At 38.5% G+C, this 21540-nt stretch overlaps 1 long non-coding RNA gene across 1 annotated transcript; it reads right to left on the reverse strand.

Annotated features, from left to right (window-relative positions):
- Window positions 1-351: 351 nt before the first annotated feature.
- Window positions 352-865, reverse strand: LOC146699165 (uncharacterized). Its single transcript, XR_014922920.1, has 2 exons — window positions 661-865; window positions 352-579 (listed from the first exon to the last, which is right to left on the reverse strand). It is a non-coding gene; the product is annotated as an uncharacterized LOC146699165 (long non-coding RNA).
- Between the last annotated feature and the right edge of the window lie 20675 nt (window positions 866-21540).

Here is a 21540-nt window from a genome sequence, read left to right on the forward strand (position 1 = left end):
GACATGCTGGAAAGATTATGTCTTTTGGCTGGCCTTGGAACACCTGAGTGTTCTTCCCATCCATCTCCCATGAGGTGGAAGAGGTGGATGGGGGGGAGAGGTCTGAGCTTCTCTGCTTAAGCTGCTGCCTCCACAACCTAGTATTGAAAAAGTGGCAAATACACGATAATATCAATATTTAAATATCAAAATTAAGTAAAAGAATGTATGAAATCAAATTTTATTCTCAGAAAAAAAGGGCTGTCCTATTTCCAAAGCCTTTACTCAAAAGCACGATAAGGCCAAGCAAAAGTTTAGATTTGATTTTGATTTTGTCAGGTTTCAGTTAACGGACTCAGGCGCAGACCGGGACTCCTTACAGGATTTACAGATTTTATTTACACAACGACACCAGGTGATGCTATTTACAAAGTGCTGGAGGGAGGGGAGGGGGGTCCAGGGTTCCGGGGTATGTGAGGGAAAAGACGGGAATCTGACGTCCTCCAAAGGCTCTCTCTCTTCACTCCCCACACTGGGGAAACACCATCCACTCACTCGTCCACGGGATGACAGGCAGGCAGGGAAAGGTCCGGGATAGATCTGTACACAGAGATTATAGTTAGAGGCGAACAGACGGAACGAACTCACAGATCCTTATTTACAATCTACTGAGCGACTGACGCTGATAACTCAACGATCCAGCGACGAGTGACACAGTGCTGCTGTCTTAAATCGGCCTTGTGATTATCCCGATCGGCAGCAGGTGCGTGGGCCAGGGGCGGGAGCCCATAATGAGCATCGCCCCGGCAGGAGAGAGAGAGAGAGAGAGAGAGAGAGAGAGAGAGAGAAAACATGTTGCCTAATACAGAATCAGCTGGTGAGGCACAGGGACCATGACAGATTTGATTTTTTTTCCAGGGAAAAAAAAAAAAAAAAAAAGCACAGAAGCAAAACTTTCTAAATCAAGAACACAAGACTCCAATCAGCAAACGTCCAGTGGAAAGGAGACGAAAGGTCTCAGAGCGTGAATTCTGGTCTCTAAACCTCATCCCACGAGGGCAAAAAAGGCCAAATGGTTGGCGTGGGCTCAAACTTTCAAAACACACTGCAGTACATGAAATGCATCATAGAAAGCTTCAGTTGTGGAACTATTGCGCCTAAATGTAAGTTTGAAATCTGTAGTGAATGAAATCTATCCTGACCGATGACAAGTCAAACTTTGTCCATCAGAACCATGAGAAATCCAAGCAGTATGAACATCATAAGAAACTCTTTTTGGAGCATATACACACCTCTTTTTGAGAGCCTTTTTGCAATAAATCAATTAAATTGCTGTACATTTTCCTGTAAGAACACGGGCATGGTGCCAATCATCACTTTGAACTCGGCAGTGCATAATTCTTAATAAGCCATCAAAAAACACAAAAGACAAGATAAACATATCGTTTTATTCTGGCTGAGAGGATTTGGATGGATGAGGAGTGACATGTACAGTGGGGCAAAAAAGTATTTAGTCAGCCACCGATTGTGCAAGTTCCCCCACTTAAAATGATGACAGAGGTCAGTAATTTGCACCAGAGGTACACTTCAACTGTGAGAGACAGAATGTGAAAAAAAAAATCCATGAATCCACATGGTAGGATTTGTAAAGAATTTATTCGTAAATCAGGGTGGAAAATAAGTATTTGGTCACCTCAAACAAGGAAAATCTCTGGCTCTCACAGACCTGTAACGTCTTCTGTAAGAAGCTTTTCTGTCCCCCACTCGTTACCTGTATGAATGGCACCTGTTTGAACTCATCATCTGTATAAAAGACACCTGTCCACAGCCTCAAACAGTCAGACTCCAAACTCCACCATGGCCAAGACCAAAGAGCTTTCGAAGGACACCAGGAAAAGTATTGTAGACCTGCACCAGACTGGGAAGAGTGAATCTACAATAGGCAAGCAGCTTGGTGTGAAAAAATCAACTGTGGGAGCAATCATCAGAAAATGGAAGACATACAAGACCACTGATAATCTCCCTCGATCTGGGGCTCCACGCAAGATCTCATCCCGTGGGGTCAAAATGATCATGAGAACGGTGAGCAAAGATCCCAGAACCACACGGGGGGACCTGGTGAATGACCTGCAGAGAGCTGGGACCAAAGTAACAAAGGTCACCATCAGTAACACACTACAACGGCAGGGAATCAAATCCCACAGTGCCAGACGTGTTCCGCTGCTGAAGCCAGTGCAGTCCAGGCCCGTCTGAAGTTTGCCAGAGAGCACATGGATGATACAGCAGAGGATTGGGAGAATGTCATGTGGTCAGATGAAACCAAAGTAGAACTTTTTGGTATAAACTCAACTCGTCGTGTTTGGAGGAAGAAGAATACTGAGTTGCATCCCAAGAACACCATACCTACTGTGAAGCATGGGGGTGGAAACATCATGCTATGGGGCTGTTTTTCTGCCAAGGGGACAGGATGACTGATCCGTGTTAAGGACAGAATGAATGGGGCCATGTATCGTGAGATTTTGAGCCAAAACCTCCTTCCATCAGTGAGAACTTTGAAGATGAAACGAGGCTGGGTCTTCCAACATGACAATGATCCAAAACACACCGCCCGGGCAACAAAGGAGTGGCTCCGTAAGAAGCATTTGAAAGTCCTGGAGTGGCCTAGCCAGTCTCCAGACCTCAACCCCATAGAAAATCTGTGGCGGGAGTTGAAAGTCCGTGTTGCTCGGCGACAGCCCCAAAACATCACTGCTCTCGAGAAGATCTGCATGGAGGAATGGGCCAAAATACCAGCTACTGTGTGTGCAAACCTGGTAAAGACCTATAGTAAACGTTTGACCTCTGTTATTGCCAACAAAGGTTATGTTACAAAGTATTGAGTTGTATTTTTGTTATTGACCAAATACTTATTTTCCACCCTGATTTACGAATAAATTCTTTACAAATCCTACCATGTGGATTCATGGATTTTTTTTTCACATTCTGTCTCTCACAGTTGAAGTGTACCTCTGGGGGAACTTGCACAATCGGTGGCTGACTAAATACTTTTTTGCCCCACTGTAACAAAGAGTTATGGAGTCCTGCATGCTACTAATAACGTTAAGAGGGATGTATGAGACTTCTGTGGTTTCATGGATGAGGCTGAATACAATAAAGGTTAATGAAACTTTGATTTTTAAATTTAAAATGACTACATTACAAAATTAGGTTCTCCATTTGTCTCAGACTATGATAAGAAACCAGTTCCTGACCTTGTGAAGAGTTTTAGATCATGGTTTTTCCTTGGTAGTCTGTGAGTGGGCAGTATTTGCATTTCAACATTTACATGCTGAAGGTTAAACTTTATTTTTTACTAATCCTGTAAAGAGCACAGTAACAACGCAGCAGTGGGACCAAAACACCCTATGGCAACATGCTTATCATGAAATATGGCCTTCGCAAATCATATTTTCTTATTTTGTACTAGCTTCTCCTTCCTGGGATTGTTGAAAGTTGTTATTATTTTTAAAAAGTTTCTCAGCCATTCCCAATACATTACCTTGTCTTTACGTGATGTCTTGGTTCTGTTAGTGTCAGAGCTGACGGGACAGGGGAAACGTAAACTGAACACACTCACACAAGACAGGGACCTTCAGAATAAAACAGGAAACTCAGACACAAAGAACCAGACAAGACCCTAAACTAACTAAACAGACAGATCACAGAAGTGGGACCAGGGTAAGCACAGAACAGAAACCTAACAAATGGCAAATCATAACAGAATACATACTCAGGATAAACAAAAGCATAAAGAAACACAAAACACTGAGTCGGCAGACTCAGGACCATGACAGTTAGCACCTGTTGTAGGTGAAATCCAGATTAATTTGCTGCAGAAAAGAAGGAAGAAGAGATCTTCTATCTTGGTGGATAAATATTGCATTTCGTATGGCATGTTACTTTGAAAAATGTTTAAGCTTACATTACTCATGGGTGCCTGCCAGAAATAGTCTAAATGCATAAAGTTAATGATAGAAAAAAGGAGCAAGCAGACATTAATGTTATGCAGAGCCCCTGCAGCAGGTATACTTAGATATTTACATATTTTGCTTAGCATACACTTCTCCTGAAATTGCAACTGTATACAGTTACATGCAGCGCAGAGTATAATTTGTTTTTCAAATCAGCATAATAAGCACATGTTGATTAATGTATAATTGGAATATTCATTGTGAGAGTAAAATGATCAGACAAAGCTCTTTTATGATTATACATAGATGATCAGAGCTCTAGGTTGAGGTTAAAGAAAGATAATAGTCACTTTTTTTACTACTGAAAAAGTCTTGAATGCCTTGAAGAAAGACATAATTCCAATCTGGTAAAAAGAAATGAGTTTGTTAAAAATGTGATTTTAGGTGATAGACTGTAACTACTCTCTTAGCTGCAGGATCATTTTCACATCCAACATGCTATGAGCATAAAGATAAGACATTTTACTCCCACAGTAATCTCAGTCTTTCTTATCAGATGGTTTCACTTTGATGAACCATGTTATAAATCTACAACAACCTGAACCCTTTGAGCTGCAGTGACAAACAAAATAATCAGCAAGGCTTTAAATGTTTGTGCTCCTTTGTCTGTGCTGCATTACATAGTTTAACAGATTCCTAGGTCTTGGACTAAGGGTTTTGAGTTTGTATTTTTTTGTGTTGCATTTTGGTTCTACGTTCTGTGTTTTTTAGTCTTCTGGTTATATTGTGTGCTATATTGTGTCCCTGGGCTTGATTATTCTCATCATAATTCTCATAATAATGATAATTCCTGTTTCGTGTAATGTTATATTTTCTGATTGCTTAGTTCATAGGTTTATTAATTCCTTTTTGTATTCCTATTCTGTCCTTCCAGTCATGTTTCTGTTTCTCTTCTGTCTTTGTCTAAGGTTGGTCTTAGCCCTGGTCTCAGTCATAGTGATTTCCTGTTTTATTGTGATAGTCTCTCATCCTGTGTGCATTATGTCCAGTTTTGTCTCATTAGTTAGATTCTGTCAGCTGTGTTCCCCAGGTGTGTCCACTCTGCCCTCATCTCCTCTCATGTATTTGAATTGTCTGTTTCCTTCTGCTCCTTGTTGCATCCTCCCTCAAAGTATGAGTTCCTTGTTGGTTTGAAGGATAGGCTTACCTTGTTTTTGACTGGTATTATTTTGTACTTTGTTTTAGTTTATTCCTCGTGCTTCCGTCTTGTACTTGGATCCAGCTCTGTCAGCCGCACAGCCAGTCCCAACACTCAGCACACTGTTTTATTTTATTTATTCTTTTCAGCAGGTTGAGTCATGAAGCATTCATATTAGTTTTAATTAAACTGATTATATATGTGACTTGCAAAAAATGTGAAGTTTCTATAAAGTTTAAAAAAAAAAAAGATCAAAATTATGAAGTGTCCCCTTTGGTTTGACTGTTTCATATCCATGTTTGTAGTGTCAGTAAGTAAGAAATTCAAGTGAAACTCAGAGTAAATTTTATTGTCAACTCCGATATATCGATTGCAGCATACAGAGAGACGAGATGACGAGGCTCCAGTTCCATCAGTGCAAAAAAGCTAATAAATAGATATAAAAAGAGTAAGAAAATAAATATATGCTTAAGTCTTAGGGGAAGTCTTAGGAGAAGTTACAATTTACAGTTTGTAGTGGTTTAAAGTGACCAGTGTAAAGTTTATGTATAAAGTGCTTTTCAAAGACATGAAGCCACAAAGCACCGTTCAACAAACTAAAATTCTAGGAATGATCATAGTGAAGCAGGAATGGGAAACAGGAAAGATTCAAACTGCTTTTTGAAGAACGCCAAGCTGACACCAAGTCAGCAAAATGTAGCTGAAGTTGTCTGTTCTAGCATCTTAGGCCATCCTAGTCTTTAATCTCAAACAAAAAACAGCTAATAAGACTGGAGTCTGGCCTTTGTCAATTAGGGTCACTGTAGGTAAGTATGAGAATTAACTTGAAAATCAACTGGGGTCTATTATAAGGAGTAGAAAACAGTAGTAATGTAGCTTACTGAGAATTAATTAATCTGGCTGTCACATTTTGTGTCTCTTGGAGGTTTGAAGGAGATGATTTATTTAATCCAGAAAAGAGGGCATACCAGGAGATTATAGCATGCAGCTTAGAAATATCTCTTAAATAAAGGAAAAGGAAAATGAGATATGTGAATCAAAACCCATGGAAGAATCAGATATTACATCTAGGTTATCAATACCAATGAGCAAAAGGAAGCAAGAGTTTGACTGATTCCTGAATGTATTTCAGGAAGAGCTATGATAATGGTCTAAACAAGGTAACTGTTGGAGAGCCAGTTACTGATCTGTGATAAACAAAGGACTGGGGTGGACAGCCTATCCATTTGGTGAGGCTTAAATTACATATGTAACTGAATGTCATCAGCGTAAAAATTATAGGAAAAATATCATTTATTTAAGATCAAATTATTTTTGGCTTAACAAAGGATGTAGAAGTAATATAATAATGTACCTAGCATTGAGGAGGTTAGTGTTAAAGAAGAACTTGCTCACTCCAACAGAGCCCTTCCAGGTAAAAAGTAGGAAAAACAGTGTTCTGCGGAGCCAGCAGCACCAGCCAAAACTATAAGCCTGTAAAGTAAAATATTATGTTTAACACTATCAAAGGCTGCATTGAGGTCAAGTAATGTGAGGACAGAACAATACTTCATTATAGACCTTTAAAAAAGATGTGTCAGCCTGTGCTGCAATGTATATGAACATATGAGCACTGTAGCTCTAGGCTTAAGTTCTGCTATGCATACTGTATGCTCCATGAGCAGTCTACATACAGGATAACACATTAAATGTAGCCAGGGCATTAAGTTTTGTTTTCACTTGCACAAGGTTTAGTTAGCAATAGTTAGCAATTTTTGGAAAACAATTAAACTGACCCTGTGACAATACTAGAGACATGCTAGAAAGCTTATTTTTTTCTGTCTAAATACGTCTATTACAGCTATGCTCTTCCAGGAATAAAACCTAAAATTAAATATAGCTGTTTCAAAGTTGTATTTCCAGTAGTGAAGAGTTTTGAGTATAGAGAATGTTCCATGATTTAAATATTGTAAAGCCCTCTCGGGCAAAATTATATTAGTTTATTCACTATATAGAGAAAAATACCTGGACATTAAACCTACAGGAGCAGCTCAGAGTTGGAAACCCATGCCATGAAGTTCCCAGTGAACAGGTTTCCTGCCGATGTATTTTTTTGTTGTTGTTGTTTTTGCAACGTGTGGCTGCTCGTGTCACTGCTCGGTGACATTCATCTATCCTGGCCTGAAAGCAGATGCTACCAGTAGACTGCAGCGAGAAGTGCCAGCATCTGAGCCAGCCAGACTCTGTCTCTCTCATCATGGTCATCTAAATTCCACGCACAGTAATAGCAGTTTTTTTAATAAGGTAGATCGCACTAACATAATATACAATGTTAGTTGATTATTTATTTGCCATATTAACGGGAGAGGACGTGCGAACGTTACCGCTGCTGCTGGGTTGAAATTCGCGAGTCGGAATTAAAAGCACGACATTCATTAAAGGTTATCGTGTGTTTTGTGAGCAAATGCTTTTGCATATTCGTAGTGTTTCCTCCCATTGATGAAATATCTACTTTGCAAGTATTGCAAGTTGCCCTGTTGGCATCCGTTCTCGTAAAGTATAATCTGTGCTGTGCAACGTGGTGACATCACTCGAGGCGACTGGAGTCGATATGGGAATCGTTTGCAAAAATGGCAAACAATCCCAATTAATCAAAACAGTGGGAACTGGTTCTCAACAAGAACCAGTTTTCGATTCCCTACTTCTACTTTTTAACAATAAAACTTAGAGATGATTGAGGAATATCTAGGAGGGAGATATTTTATAAACTGACTTGTTGCAACAGCATCCTATTACAGGAACATGCTTAAATTGAGTGAGCTCTTTATAACACTCCATGCTTTCACAAGTGTTTGTAGGCAGATTGCATGGCTAGGTGCTTGAGCTTATGCCTCTGTTTTAATAGGAATCAAGACCCCTGAATCTGAAGATTAATTAAACCTCTATACTATTATTAAGACCTAGTTTTGGCTTAAAAATGTAAATTTTAGAGAAAAGCAGTAAAACTCAAAAACAGTTCCACAAAGTTGTAAACATCTATTTCTTGTCCAAATGGCTCTTTTCAAATATTGTGAACATGTGTTGTGCGTCATATTTGGAACTGAAGTGTTATGTGATGCACGGCAGGGTGTCTGTTGTTGAGCGGCCATCCCTCCTGCTCAATTATTTTGTATAAACTAGTAAAATCATTAGATGAATGTTTGCATGAAAATTGATATCATCTGAAGGCTCTCTGATTACTGATGGCTTTTTCACTTATTGCACTGCGTGACACTTGTGAGTTAGTTCCTGATGACAGGGATCAAACTGAGGAGCACAACAACACAAAAAGACAAAAAGTTATGTTTCCTAGCATACTTTTCCAAGTGCAGGTCAACCAGCATGTAATTAGGAGATTAAATGAGCACTAAAGTTGGAAGCCTGTAGTGCAGGTTCCCATTAGCTAGACTGACAGCAGTGGGAAATCTGCTGCAATAATGGCAACCTCCCCTGCTCAGTGCGGATGTACAGTAATTAGCCCATCCGCTTATAATAGCTTAACAATTACTGGCATGTCGCCATTTGTTATTTGGGAGATTTGCATTGTTGACTCACCTGGGAGGTAACTGATATGAGTTTTTGATGCAATTACTCATCATTAAGGATTTAGTTGTTGTTGTCATGACTCTTATGAAGGCTTACCCAGGAGGAAGATTAGTGTGGACATACTTTTCAATTGTTATTGGTTGTCTTTTTTCTTTAAATAAAACAACAAATAGTTATAAAATAGAAGGTTATTGTATATTTAGTTGTTTTCTGGCAGGTTAATAACCCAGTGTTTGGGCTTTCACAACACAAGTATTACTGATAGTAGAGACAGCAAAATAAAGTATGATTTGGGGGGAGGGATCATTGTTTTCATTAGATTAAAAATGAGAGCAAAACCCTTTGAACCATCAGTAAGACCCAGATAATACAAAAACATTCAAAAACAGTATCATTCTGCTGCTACAGGGGTTTGTGTTTCCTGTCTACAGTGTGTGAGGAGTAACCACTAGGTTTGAGATGCAGCTTTGCTCGGAGCTGGGTTGTAGAAATAATAGGTGAGCAATTTGGGACAAACCATTTCCCAGAGCTTAAAGGAGGCAACATATTCTAAATTCAACTATACGGTTTCAACTCACTCAGACGATAGGAACAGGAATTGTATTTTCTTTGCTCTACTTCCATTATCTTGAATTTACGGATTTTTGTATTTCTTAAAACACAAACTGTTACTCATTCTCAGACTGGTCTGATAATAGCCATAGATTGGCACAAATGAATGCGAGCCAAGGATAAAATAAAGGCGGATGAAGTCATTATACATTATATCAAGTTAACTACTGTTAAACAGTTTGTCTAATTTCCAGTTTTTAATTTATTGTTATGTGATGTTTTGCAATTTGTTTTAAGATAATAATTCCAATAAAAGAAGCCAAAATGGCACATCGGTGTGCCGGTGTCACCCTTCATGTCTAGTTTAGTGTGCCTGAACATGCTTCACAACAAAATATTGTTAAAAGCGGGTTGTTTCCACTAAAATGCTAGAGAGGCATGTAAACTGTTCAACTAAGTACAGCGCAGTAACTGCAGTAACAGGAGCACATCAAATTAAATTCAAACAAAACGGCAACAAAAGCAATCAGTTATATTTATTAATCATAGGAAATCAAAAACGGATGTGCTTCTCCTTCATATAAATGCTTGTCCCCTTCTGCACTTGAGAAAAATAAAAGCCAGTTACTGTTTGAGGACATCAGGTGGTTCTTCCAATGCACAGCTGGCAGCTTTTATCACTCCTGACAAATGCATCGATTTTGTGACTGTTATAAATTAAAAATATTGAATCACAATTTAAAAGTACAAAAGCTAGACAACAAATAAACACGTAGAAAGTCAACTTCTCTAAAAACTAACAGAGCTAATTTCATAATCTGAAGATATGAGGCTGTTCAGGTAAATATGTTTGATGCTCTGTAAATTGTAAAAGAGGTAAATCTTTAGAATTACAATCAGTGTAATCTGAAACTGTTTTATAACTTACCTCAAGGTTTTTGTTTTTGTTTTTTTGCAATTATAAAACCCACCAAGAGCTTTCATTAAAGGACACCCTTGGTTTCTTCACAATGGAACATCAAGCAAGACAGAGTCTATCAAAGCCTTGATGTGACTGATTTCACAGTTACCAAACACCTCCCCTCCCTAAGCCTGGTTCTGCCAGGGGCTTCTTCCTGTTAGAAGGGAGTTTTTCCTTCCCACTGTCCCCAAGTGCTTGCTCTTCGGGGATCATCTGATTGTTGGGGTTTTCTCTGTATTGTTTTGGTCTCTACCTTACAATATAAAGCACCTTGAGGCAACTGTTGCGATTTAGTGCTATCTAAAAAGACTAGAAGTGAATTGAATTCAATCGAGACACTCTAAACATTCCAAAATACATAGATATAGACAACTCAGTATTCCACTTTAAGCCCTGATGTCAATATTTGGGCTTTTAAATTAAGAAATCAGTATGTAATAGGCTGAAAAGACTGAATGCAGTTTTAGTACACCAACTCACGATCTGTGTTTCTGAATAAAACGTAATTTATGCTTGCAAATGGAGGCCTCTGTGTCATTCACACTATATAAGTAATTAGTACTTTAGTCACACCATGCAATCATTTTGATTCAGTAATTGGAAATGAATAATTCTGAATTACAGCCAAAAAGCTGCAGTATGTAAAGGTTTATGAACTAATTATTTTCCCTTGTATGTCCATGGATAACCACACTGGAATGAAACTGTGGCAAGGAACAAACTTAAATGACTTTCCCCCAGGACAGTATTTCAACAATCCTCACTCACACTTTTCCCTCCCTGTTCATCTGTGTTCGCTGCTTTTGCCAAATGAAGTCTCTTACTTTATTCCTCTCTCTGCCTCCCAAATGGCTGTTTGAGTCGCAGACTGTGGCCTCAGCTGTGACAGAGCACATACGCCGCCATCAGAATGTTAATACAGCTCCACATTAATGTTGAATAATGTCATAAAATTATTGCTCATGTTTTTATAACCACATTTTACTGTTGCTGCAGATTTTAAGAAGTCAGCCTGAAGGCAGACATATTGTGTGAGCGGCAGAGGAAGAGCACGAATCCTAATGCAAATTTACCGATGTCGCCTGCTGTGTGGACAAATAATCCTTTTCCTGGTGAATGTGTCCTTGGTGGAACCATCTCCAGTGGCTTAAGATGTTGACAGAGAATGGAAAATGCCATGCACAACAAATATTGATCCACCAGATATGCCATCAATAAGCTGTGATTAGGGGAAGAAAAAGGCAGGTGATGCATGTGAAGGTTTGTCCACCCATTGATGGGCTCAGATACCACACATATTGAGCTATTTTATCTACATGCACAGAAAAAATAAAATGCAAGTGGCATGCATGCAGTGGTTGGGACCCTGGAAGATGAGATTACTGAACACTGATGCAGCACATCCACAGGTGCAAACACTACCAATTAAACACACTTTCTCTGTCTCTCGCTCAGACACTCACACACACACACTGCAATCAGATAGATGCATGAGATAAGAATCTGTGCAAACATTAGAGCAGCCTCTGCAGCTCTGCCCTATCCTTCACAATGGCACGGTGACCTTTCAGGAACATTCCACACACACAGAAACAGAAGGGAATGATCAGCCGCTGCATGGGATGAAGAGAGATTACACGCTCAGTCCTGCTAATCAAATGAAAGAGCAGAAAAATTGTATTAAATGGTAAATGGCCTGTATTTGTATAGCGCTTTTCTAGTCCCTAAGGACCCCAAAGCGCTTTACACAACCTGTCATCCACCCATTCACACACTGGTGATGGCAAGCTACAATGTAGCCACAGCCACCCTGGGGCGCACTGACAGAGGCGAGGCTGCCGGACACTGGCGCCACCGGGCCCTCTGACCACCACCAGTAGGCAACGGGTGAAGTGTCTTGCCCAAGGACACAACAACCAAGACTGTCCAAGCCGGGGCTCGAACCGGCAACCTTCTGATTACAAGGCGAACTCCCAACTCTTGAGCCACGATCGCCCCATGTATTAGGTGTTCAAATAATTGAGTTACACCTATTGAAGGACACTAGCGGCTACAGCTGCTCGGGCTCAATACTGAGTACAGTGTCCCACAAACACAGTGTTTGTATTTCCCACAAACAACTGGAAAATACATTTTTCTGCATCAATTATATAACAGTGCAAAAAGAACAATCCCATCAGTCACTAAAAAAGCACATCTGAACACACAGCTGTCTGCTTCCAAATAGCCTGTGAGACTGTTTATCAGCATCAGTTGCAGCAGTTTTTTATGGCTGTTTGTTGAGTTGTTATTGATTATCTTTGTCTGCTGCGAAGACAAGCTAACAGCATGAGCAAAAGTCAGAAGGCACAGATTTGTAAAGATAATGTCTGAAGGCACTTGTCGGCTCTCTTTCAAGAAAATATTTTTATGCTAAATTTATGTTACAAAGGATGCCAGTTTTGTCTCTTACCACAATCATACATGTGTGGGGACAACTAGCATTGAGCCTCTTTTTCACAGGCCTTTTGCCTTGTTCTCTGTCATCAGTTCATCACTTTGTAATCCTTACCACCTCTTTTCCTTTCTCCTCCTGTCAGTTTCTGTTCCTCCTTGTCCTCTTCTCTTCTCCATGTCTTCTTCACTCTTGTGTCCCTTTAATCTCTTTCTCACACTCTCTCCTGCTTTCCCTGAGTCGCCCTCTCCGGGTTTGTAATGGCTCCTGTCATCCAAGTGGATGTGATGAGGGACGGGAGCAGGGAGGTTTTATTCCCTGAAGCACAGAGTCCATCAGATCCTAATTTTTTTCTACTGTCAGACAGGATATTGTATTGTTTGAGCAAACCTGCAACTTTGGTTTTTCACTTTTGTATTCAGGTTTAGAATTTCATTGACTTTTCAATGGTTAAATCTCAACAATGAAAAGAATAATATTCTTTAGAAAAGCCTAATACACACCATAGCTTAGACAGTTTGCATGCAGTTTGCATCGTAACTGATGCAGTTCATTGTCTCTCTTTTTTTTGGAGGGGGTCTCAGTGTTTAAGCAGCATCGCTCTTGTTACCAGATCTGACTTCAAGAGGTTGTCACTGAAGCTGAAGGTACTTTTCCTGCCTTAAAGGGCTTACAAATGTCACCCTATTTTGTGAAAAAAGGTGTGCTACCATCTTCAGTGCCACTTCTTGTCAAATTGCTACATTGTGCCTTAAGTGATTTCCAAAGAAGAGTCTCCTTTGTCTTTTCCCAGTTTGTCAAATTCAGCAGAAAGCTGGAGGATAAAAGTCTGTCTTTGAACTGTTTCATTGTTAGTATGCTGTGAGTTGTATTGTGAAATTTAGGATTTAAAATGTTTAGGTTGAAAAAGGAGCAAAATAATAAACAAAAAGAAATAAAAGAAATCCATCTCCATGAAGGAAAACAGCAGCTAAGGGGACGAGAATACTTAGTAATAGGTGCATAGAAAGCACAAGCGTGCATGCATAAGAGTCCTGTTCATTTGACTTCCCAAAGTTAAATCAATATCATTTCATTTGACATCACTTACTGACAGCTGCTAATTGTTTTAGAGCAATAAAAGAGACGTTTGGCCTGTGTGTACAATGGAATATATATTCATATTTAAAGTGTAACCGCTGGTGTTCCCCTACATAATATATGAGTATCAGTAATACCATAAACACATTGTAGAGGGGGCAGCATGCTGGTGCACTGGTTAGCACTGTTGCCTTACAGCAAAAATATCCTCAGAGTAACAGTTGTTAGAATGTTAGTATTTGACCACCAGGCAGAGCTCTTCTAATGATAATGTAATTAAGGTATTTTATTTTATATGCTTTATTTTTATGTGGAGCATGTTAACATTGGTCTACTGTTAATTTGATACATGGAAAATAACCGGTTAATTTTGTAAGTTTAAGGTAAGGGCAGAGGTCACTTACTGTTTTGGAAAAAAGGTCAGAGAAGTTGCTCATGGTGACGGTCTAGCCATGTAAAAGTCAAGCTAAAGAAGAAATAACAAGTCCTAAGTTCCAATTACAGCGGTTTGTCTACTTGCAGGCCAAAGTGGTATGGTGGTACGTTAAAAGAAGCACAGTAAACATCAGCGAAGAAGAACTCTCGTGTCTCTCACGTATGTGTAGCCGGCATACTCAGTTCAAGTCCACCATCTGTCCAGGTCCTTTCTGTGTGGAGTTAGTATGTTCTCCCCGTATTTGTGTAGACATGCAAAAGCATTTAATTGGTGGGGTTAGGTTAATTGGAAATTGGAAATTGCCCATAGCTGTGAATGTTTTTTGATTTAATGCTTCTAATACAGTGGCACCCAATTTTTCTCAGTCATTAGCAAATAAAAAAGGATTTTACTCAAATGAAGGGCATGGCAGCAGCACTGACAATGTCCACTTATTTTTTTTAATTACTAACTTAACTAATGATGATGTTTTGTTTTCACATCCATCCACCCTGACCTCCTCGCTGTGCAGGTATGTGGCTTCACTCATCCTCTCCCTTTTGTCCTATACAGACACACACACCAGGGTGTAATTAGTACAGCTTCAAGAAAGCTCTTCTTTCAGTTTTAAATAAAATGTTCGGTAGCATTTTCTATTACAGCTCAGTAATAAAGGGGTAATAGTTGGGTAATAAGGGGGCAACAAGAGGGTAATAATGTGGTCATTCCTAAGTTGTTACCGCTCAATTAAATCTGGTATTTCTGTGTAATAAGCAGGAAACAGAGCTGCAAAATACAAAACTGCCAGTTTGTATTTAATAACATATGAATAACCTATTAAAAGTAACTTAAAGATGTGTGGTTATTACCTGGCAATATCTCTGATACTCCCTGTGTAATAAGGAGGGAATAGCACTGCAAAATTCAAATCTGCCTGCTAAATGTTCTCTTAAAAGCAAAAACTGATAACGTGACCAGATGTCTTCGGTTTTAAGTTAAAAAATTAATTAACTAAAAATTAAGTTAAGTTAAAAAAAAAAAATAATAATAATAATAATATAAAAATTGATACTAAAGCTGTTTTCCTCTGTCTCTGTATGCACACACAAACACAGACAGACACACCCACACTGGTGAAACAGTTTGTCTGATTGAAGTTGCCACGCTATATTTTCAGAGAGTCTGGATCACTCAGGCTCACTGGAAGGAAACATTTCTCAGAAAAAGCCTTGGCTCAGTAAAGTTTATTGGGAAGATCAAGTTGCCATTTCTTCGTGACACCATAGAGTTGTTACGTTTCTTTTCCATCAAATGGAAGCAACACTTGAAATGATGAAACTGTAGAAGTACAACTGCTTCTTTGGTGAAAAACGTTGCAAACAGCTGAAATGCAATGTTCACAATATATTGCAAGACATAAAAGAAAACACAAGTTCATGTGTATGTTGACAAAGTTCAACAATTTATGGCTCTAAGTGAGAAACATCAAGGAGTTTATAAATATTTATTGTTTTAAGTTTTTCCATTTAGTACCAGTATTCAAAACAACAAATCTGAATAGCTAAAATATATGCGACACAAATCTAAAATCGATAAAATGGTGAAGATGTTTATAGATTGTTATTACTCCTCTGAGATTGTCCTTCTGCAGAAAATGAGTCCATAAGTTAACTGATTATGAGCTACAGTTAGCTAGGGGATGCTAGGGGAGGTAGCTAGAGGACGAATTGATGGATGGATTGAAACTACCGTTAAAATCACTTTTTCTACATTTTGACTTTCAAACCAAAGGCATTCTGAGATGCTAAAAATTTTTAGGGTCAGCCTCAAAACTCCCATCAGCTCTTCTTGTTTTTAATTCAGTCAAAAGATCATGGAGGCTGCTGTAAGTCTGGTACAATCTGAAGCCCTAATCTGCCAGAGTTTGAGGGATCAAGCAGCAAAAGCATAGAGGACAGAGGAAAAAATGTCTTCAAAATGTTTTTGTTTTTTTATTTTAACCCCTCGAAAAAGGTAAAAAAGACAAAGCTCAAAACATGATTAGCAGACCCACAAAAGGTCAACTACATATAACTCTACTCATAAAGTAACTTCCAAAAACTTAACCAAACAAAATAGACACAAGTTAACTCACAAACTGACCTGAGCACAAAGACACAGGAGGGTAACCTTTATAGTGGTTTGGCCAAACCATTTACACACAATAGGGGGAAACAAAACAAACGCCAATACTAACTAAACCTAAAATACCCCCATTTCTGACAAGCACTTGGTTGTTCCTGCTCAACAGCTGTTGCGTTTTCAAGTCCCCAGCCCTTGGCCACACATTTTGCCCAGACAAGAAACAGACCCCTCCCCAAACCCAGTAACTCCAAGAAAGAGAAACATAATTAATATAACAGAAAACATTTTTAAAAACCACACAATGCTACTATGTACGCTCTTCTTAATATCACTGTTTGGTTTAAGTAAAGACATTACTGAATAATATTACTGAAATAATTGCAAACCAAACTAATGAAGTGAACGAATGGACTGATTTTACTCATGTGTGGCTGATGCATCACAGGCGAGAAGCCTTTAATTGAAAGAATCAAGAAGGCTTTTCTGGCAATGTTTTACAAGGACAGAGTCGGAACACAGAGTTTTATGCTCATCTAAACCAAAATTTTAAAACTAAAAAAAAAGGAAACATTTGTATCTGAATTGAATGGCTTTTTCACCTCATGAGACATTAAAAATCTTGATTGTGTTAAAAAAATATACACTTAAGGACATGAAAAGTGGCTCGCTAAAAGCTTCTTCCAGTGATCACAGAGACATGCATTTAGGATGATTGTAAAACTGAGTGACAGGCAAATGATTACAGTGCTCTATCTTTGCATTAGCAAATGGAAATGAATGGCAAAGGATAAAGAGACCTAGGATAAAAGGTGTCTTTAATGATGATGTATGTCAGTGGCATTTGAGGGAAATCTAGCTGTGCAATCCAACACATCCTTGTTTGTGTGAGTTTATTGAGGTCAGTGTAAATATAATGAGAGGGTTATAGTTCACAGAAACCTTTATAAGTGTGGTGTTCCAGATTAATATTTAAGATGTGTAACAGACACATGGGTTAAGAGAGTTGTACTGCACATACTGCACTTATTTTCCTCACTTGTAGTTACTTTGTTTAGTTTCTTGCTTTTAATTTGCCATTGTGATGAATAAATAGGCCTTGTGCATAACCAGGGGACTTTTAACACAGACCAACCCAGTATCATGGCAAAACATATAATAGATACGCTGGTCCACCATGTCCATTTCATGCTTAGCCTGTTCAAAATATGAAATGTGCATGCATGCAGAAGTTGCCTTGCTCCATGCAGGCAATGTGTGAAATGGACACAGTGGACTGGCATATCTATTACACGCTTTGTCGTTGCACAGACAGCAGTGGCGAACAATGGTGTGCCACTGAAGTTGCCCAGGATAAGTCTTTATTCACACCTGAGAAGGCAATAGCGCCCATGCGACACCCAAAGATGACTTGGGTTGTGTTCAAACTTATTTACTGTAACGGGATTTAAAAGGTAAACTTCAAACACTATATAGTGCCCTATGATATTGTCACATGACACATCAAAACCCTGACGCATCAAAAATTTGCTCTATAATTCCATTTTAATGTGGTTTTCTTCCCCAGTGAGAGCACCTACTCATTAGATACCCCGGCCTTTAATTGGCTCATCGTCTCTGCCTCACAACCATGACTTAACAACAGTTATTTAAGCATAACACAACCACATTTGTGAGACTTTAGCTGCGCATTGTAAGCTGTAATTGTGTTAGAGATACAATGTTAAGAAGCTTGCTCATGAAATATTTGCATGCAGGTTCTAACAATCACAAAGCTGCTGCTGGTTTAAAAATACAGTTTTTGTTTTAATGAATTTGGGGCATTAGGGAGTGGTTGAAAGGGATGACATTAATTCGTATTTAATATGTTGAAGAATATTATATAATAACACAGTCACAGTTGCTTTTGTGGGTCGTTCCATTTCGTCCAAAAGTATGTCATGAATATGTGTTGTATGTTTTATTTACATTTTATACAGAAGATTTACTTTTAAAGAAAAACACACAGTTGGTGTCCATGGCCTGAAATGTGGTGCAAATACTGTGCCACTGTTTTTGGGACAGAGATAATTAGGAACAGTAGCAGTTCAGCATTAATGATGTGTGGCATTAAGTGTTAGTCAAAGTGGTTTGTATGTTTATCATGTTTTGTATTGAATTTGTGTTGTAGATAGTAGACATACGTGGAGTACATTAATGGACCGGCTCCACTAAAAGGAATGACAGGACTCCAGTTTAAGGTTTTAACTAGAGAATCTTCCACAATTCACCAAGTATATCAAATTCTGGCAACTCTGTGAAAACAAGATTAGAAAAGCTACAAGTTCTAAGTACTGAAACTTTCTAGACAGAGGCTTTTGCTTCAAAAGCGGTTCCACATTCACTTTTCCTGATTAGTTAGAGCTTGTCATGATTTTCCATTACAAGCCTGTCATTTCTTTGAGTCAGTTTTTATTTAGCCTCAGAATCTGAAAGCTCATCAGTCTGTCTGCTGTCAGGACACTTGACAAACACAGACCAGCCTAGAGTCTGTATCAGTCTGACATAAATCTTCTCTCTTTCATTCATTCATTTTGCAAGGAAATACAAACATGCATTGTATATACATGCACAAACACACATGCAGCCATGCTCTCTAGTTGACAATGGATTAGTTCTTGTCTTTATTACCTGTCTAAACTAGTCAAATGTGACAGTGCCTTGAAGATTCTCTGTGAATTTCTGTACTTTCAGTTTATTAATCCTTTTACTTTTGACATACTAGGTACCTGTGTGGTGTACTGTCCTCCTAATGTTAAATTAGACTGTTATACTGGTCTATTTTGTACATTTTCCTTCAGTAGGTCCTCTGAATGGTCTTTAGCATTCAGAGCCCTGCTGCTTTTGTAATTTTAGCCACTTAATCAGGAAACCAATTAACACCTGAGGTGTCAGGTGAACGCAATTAACTAACTGACAGGACAGAAAACAAAAAAGAACTTACCGCAGTGCATGCAATATAGACACAAGAGGTTACTACAAATGTAATAGTCAGAAATGTGTTGTATGTACATGTGCAAAAACAATGCCCATATTTTGCAATCACAATTTAGCATCTTGACCCCTAAAAGCAATTGCAAAAATATTTAGACTACTTAATAAAATACTAGGTCACATCTTTGAGTGGAGAAGGCTGTTGGTTGGTTGTTGGTATCAGACTGGGTCTCAGTATTTAAGAAACTGTTCCTGTCCTCTGGGATTTTCCAGCTAAACAATTCCACGATTTACAGAGAATGGTTTGAAAAAAATATATATACCCTGAGGCAAAGTTTTACAAAATAATATCTTGTTGAAGTCAGATTGTAGGGAAGCAATAATGACTCAAATAACCACTGATTACAACTGAGGCATGCAGAAGAGCATCTCTGGACGGACAATAGCCCTGAAACATTCTTCCTTCCTTCTTTAACTAAATGTTGTTTTTTTTCCGTGAAAAGCTTTTAAAGTCAAAACTCTCGACACTGATTGGATTAAGCACATTTAGTCATCACAAATTACAGTATAATAACCCTATCAACCTCCTGCGGGTGTACCGTATGGTTATTTTATGCTGCAATGTGAAGTGGCAGAGGTTAATAACCTATTTAACCCCTTATTTTAAAACCCTTATTTACTATTTATTTGAACAAAAATGTTTTTCAGTTTCATAAAACCGATGTTGTTTTCCAAAGCACTTTGTTAATCCCTATTGAAACTAGTTCTTTGGGGTTCATTTACACAGAAATTATGATCTTTGTATCGAGGTCCTCTTGTCTGCCAAAGCTGACTTCCCTGTTTTCTCTTGCCATGGATGTATTGAAAGCCAGGATTAACATACTGCTTTTCAACATAATACTTTATAGTTTATTGTCCTAATGTCAGTGTAACAAAAGGGGAGGGGAAAAGGACCTTCACGTCACCCGTAACAATCAACACATACCTTATTTAAATTTAGCTGATCTTCCCTTCAAGGTTGCTTCCTTGTTCACCTCAGAAACACTTCCAGCGCTGTCCGCTGCATAAAGACAGCAATTCTTAAACTTAATTTTCACTTGTAACGGGAAGACAAAGTCACATCTGGTAAGTGGGTCTGACCAGTGATGTTTCTGTTTACATGGCCAATTAACTTCTGCCTTTTTAATGTGCAGTCAGCCAGGTGGCTCCCGGCACACGTGACAACATTTTTGCCAACTGTTCTTCCTCAGATTTGAATAGAATTCACACCAACAGTTTGTCTTTGGGAGGAGAAATGCAATCTCTGTATCTTGGTAAAGAGAAAGCCCCATCACAATTCATTGTGAAATTTAATTTAAAGCTAATTTTTGATGTTTTCAGAACACTATCTTCATTAAGCAATCTGAAGCTCCGCATTCCAGAGGTTCACTAGGAGAGGGGAAGACCTGAATATTATAAACACTTAAATTTTATTTTTGTAATTTTTTCAGAGATTTTTGATTGTATCCTGTTGTTATGTCATAAATGAAGCAGAGAGCATGACTCTTCAAGAACATCTCTACCTGCAAAATCCACCCAAGACTAGATCATTTTTGGTCGAAGCAGTGCCTCCAAATCTTAAATTGGAGTGTCCTAGTCTGCTGACAACCTTGCTGCAATTATTTGTTAGAGACATAAAATATTGTAGATATTCGGTTTTACACCTTTTTTTGACGAGTTGCAGACCTAGTAATAGGTTACCTAGTTACAAACATATATACAAACAAGCGGGTTGCAAAACAAGAGCACACACATGTACAGACTTATACCAACTTCTCACTCTTATATACCCCCTAACCTTTAATCTGTTCTGTCACTGTTTCTCCTCAGAAGCAAAAATACAAAAAAGCCCAAAACAAATCCAAAAAACTGAGTGAACTCTGAGCTTTATCTTTGACAAACAAAACTGGCTTATCGTGTATGCATTGGGAAAAAAGCCTTAGGTGTGATAGGGGCAATAAAAAAGGCCAGTGAAAGACTATAGGTCTATGAGGAGTTTTATTAAGTTGTCAGAACATGAAGAGACAATACTGTGTGCTCCAATTCACCTTGGTGTAACAACACAGAATGATAATGCCTCACAAATATTTTACAACAGTGTTTTCTGTATGTATGTGTGTGTATATATATATATATATATATATATATATAGCTTACAATTCAGTTTGGATGTTCAGGAAAAAAAGGCAAAAACATTCTGATCCTTGTCATGCAACAGTGTTTTCTTTTGTTTATTTATATATTTATTAAGATAGGTTAATTTACTAATCCAGC

This window comes from Copadichromis virginalis, linkage group LG11, assembly GCF_057382275.1.
Source record: "Copadichromis virginalis isolate Kocher_CV1m ecotype Utaka linkage group LG11, C_Virginalis_male_GT1.1, whole genome shotgun sequence".
In the NCBI taxonomy this organism is placed as follows: domain Eukaryota; kingdom Metazoa; phylum Chordata; class Actinopteri; order Cichliformes; family Cichlidae; genus Copadichromis; species Copadichromis virginalis.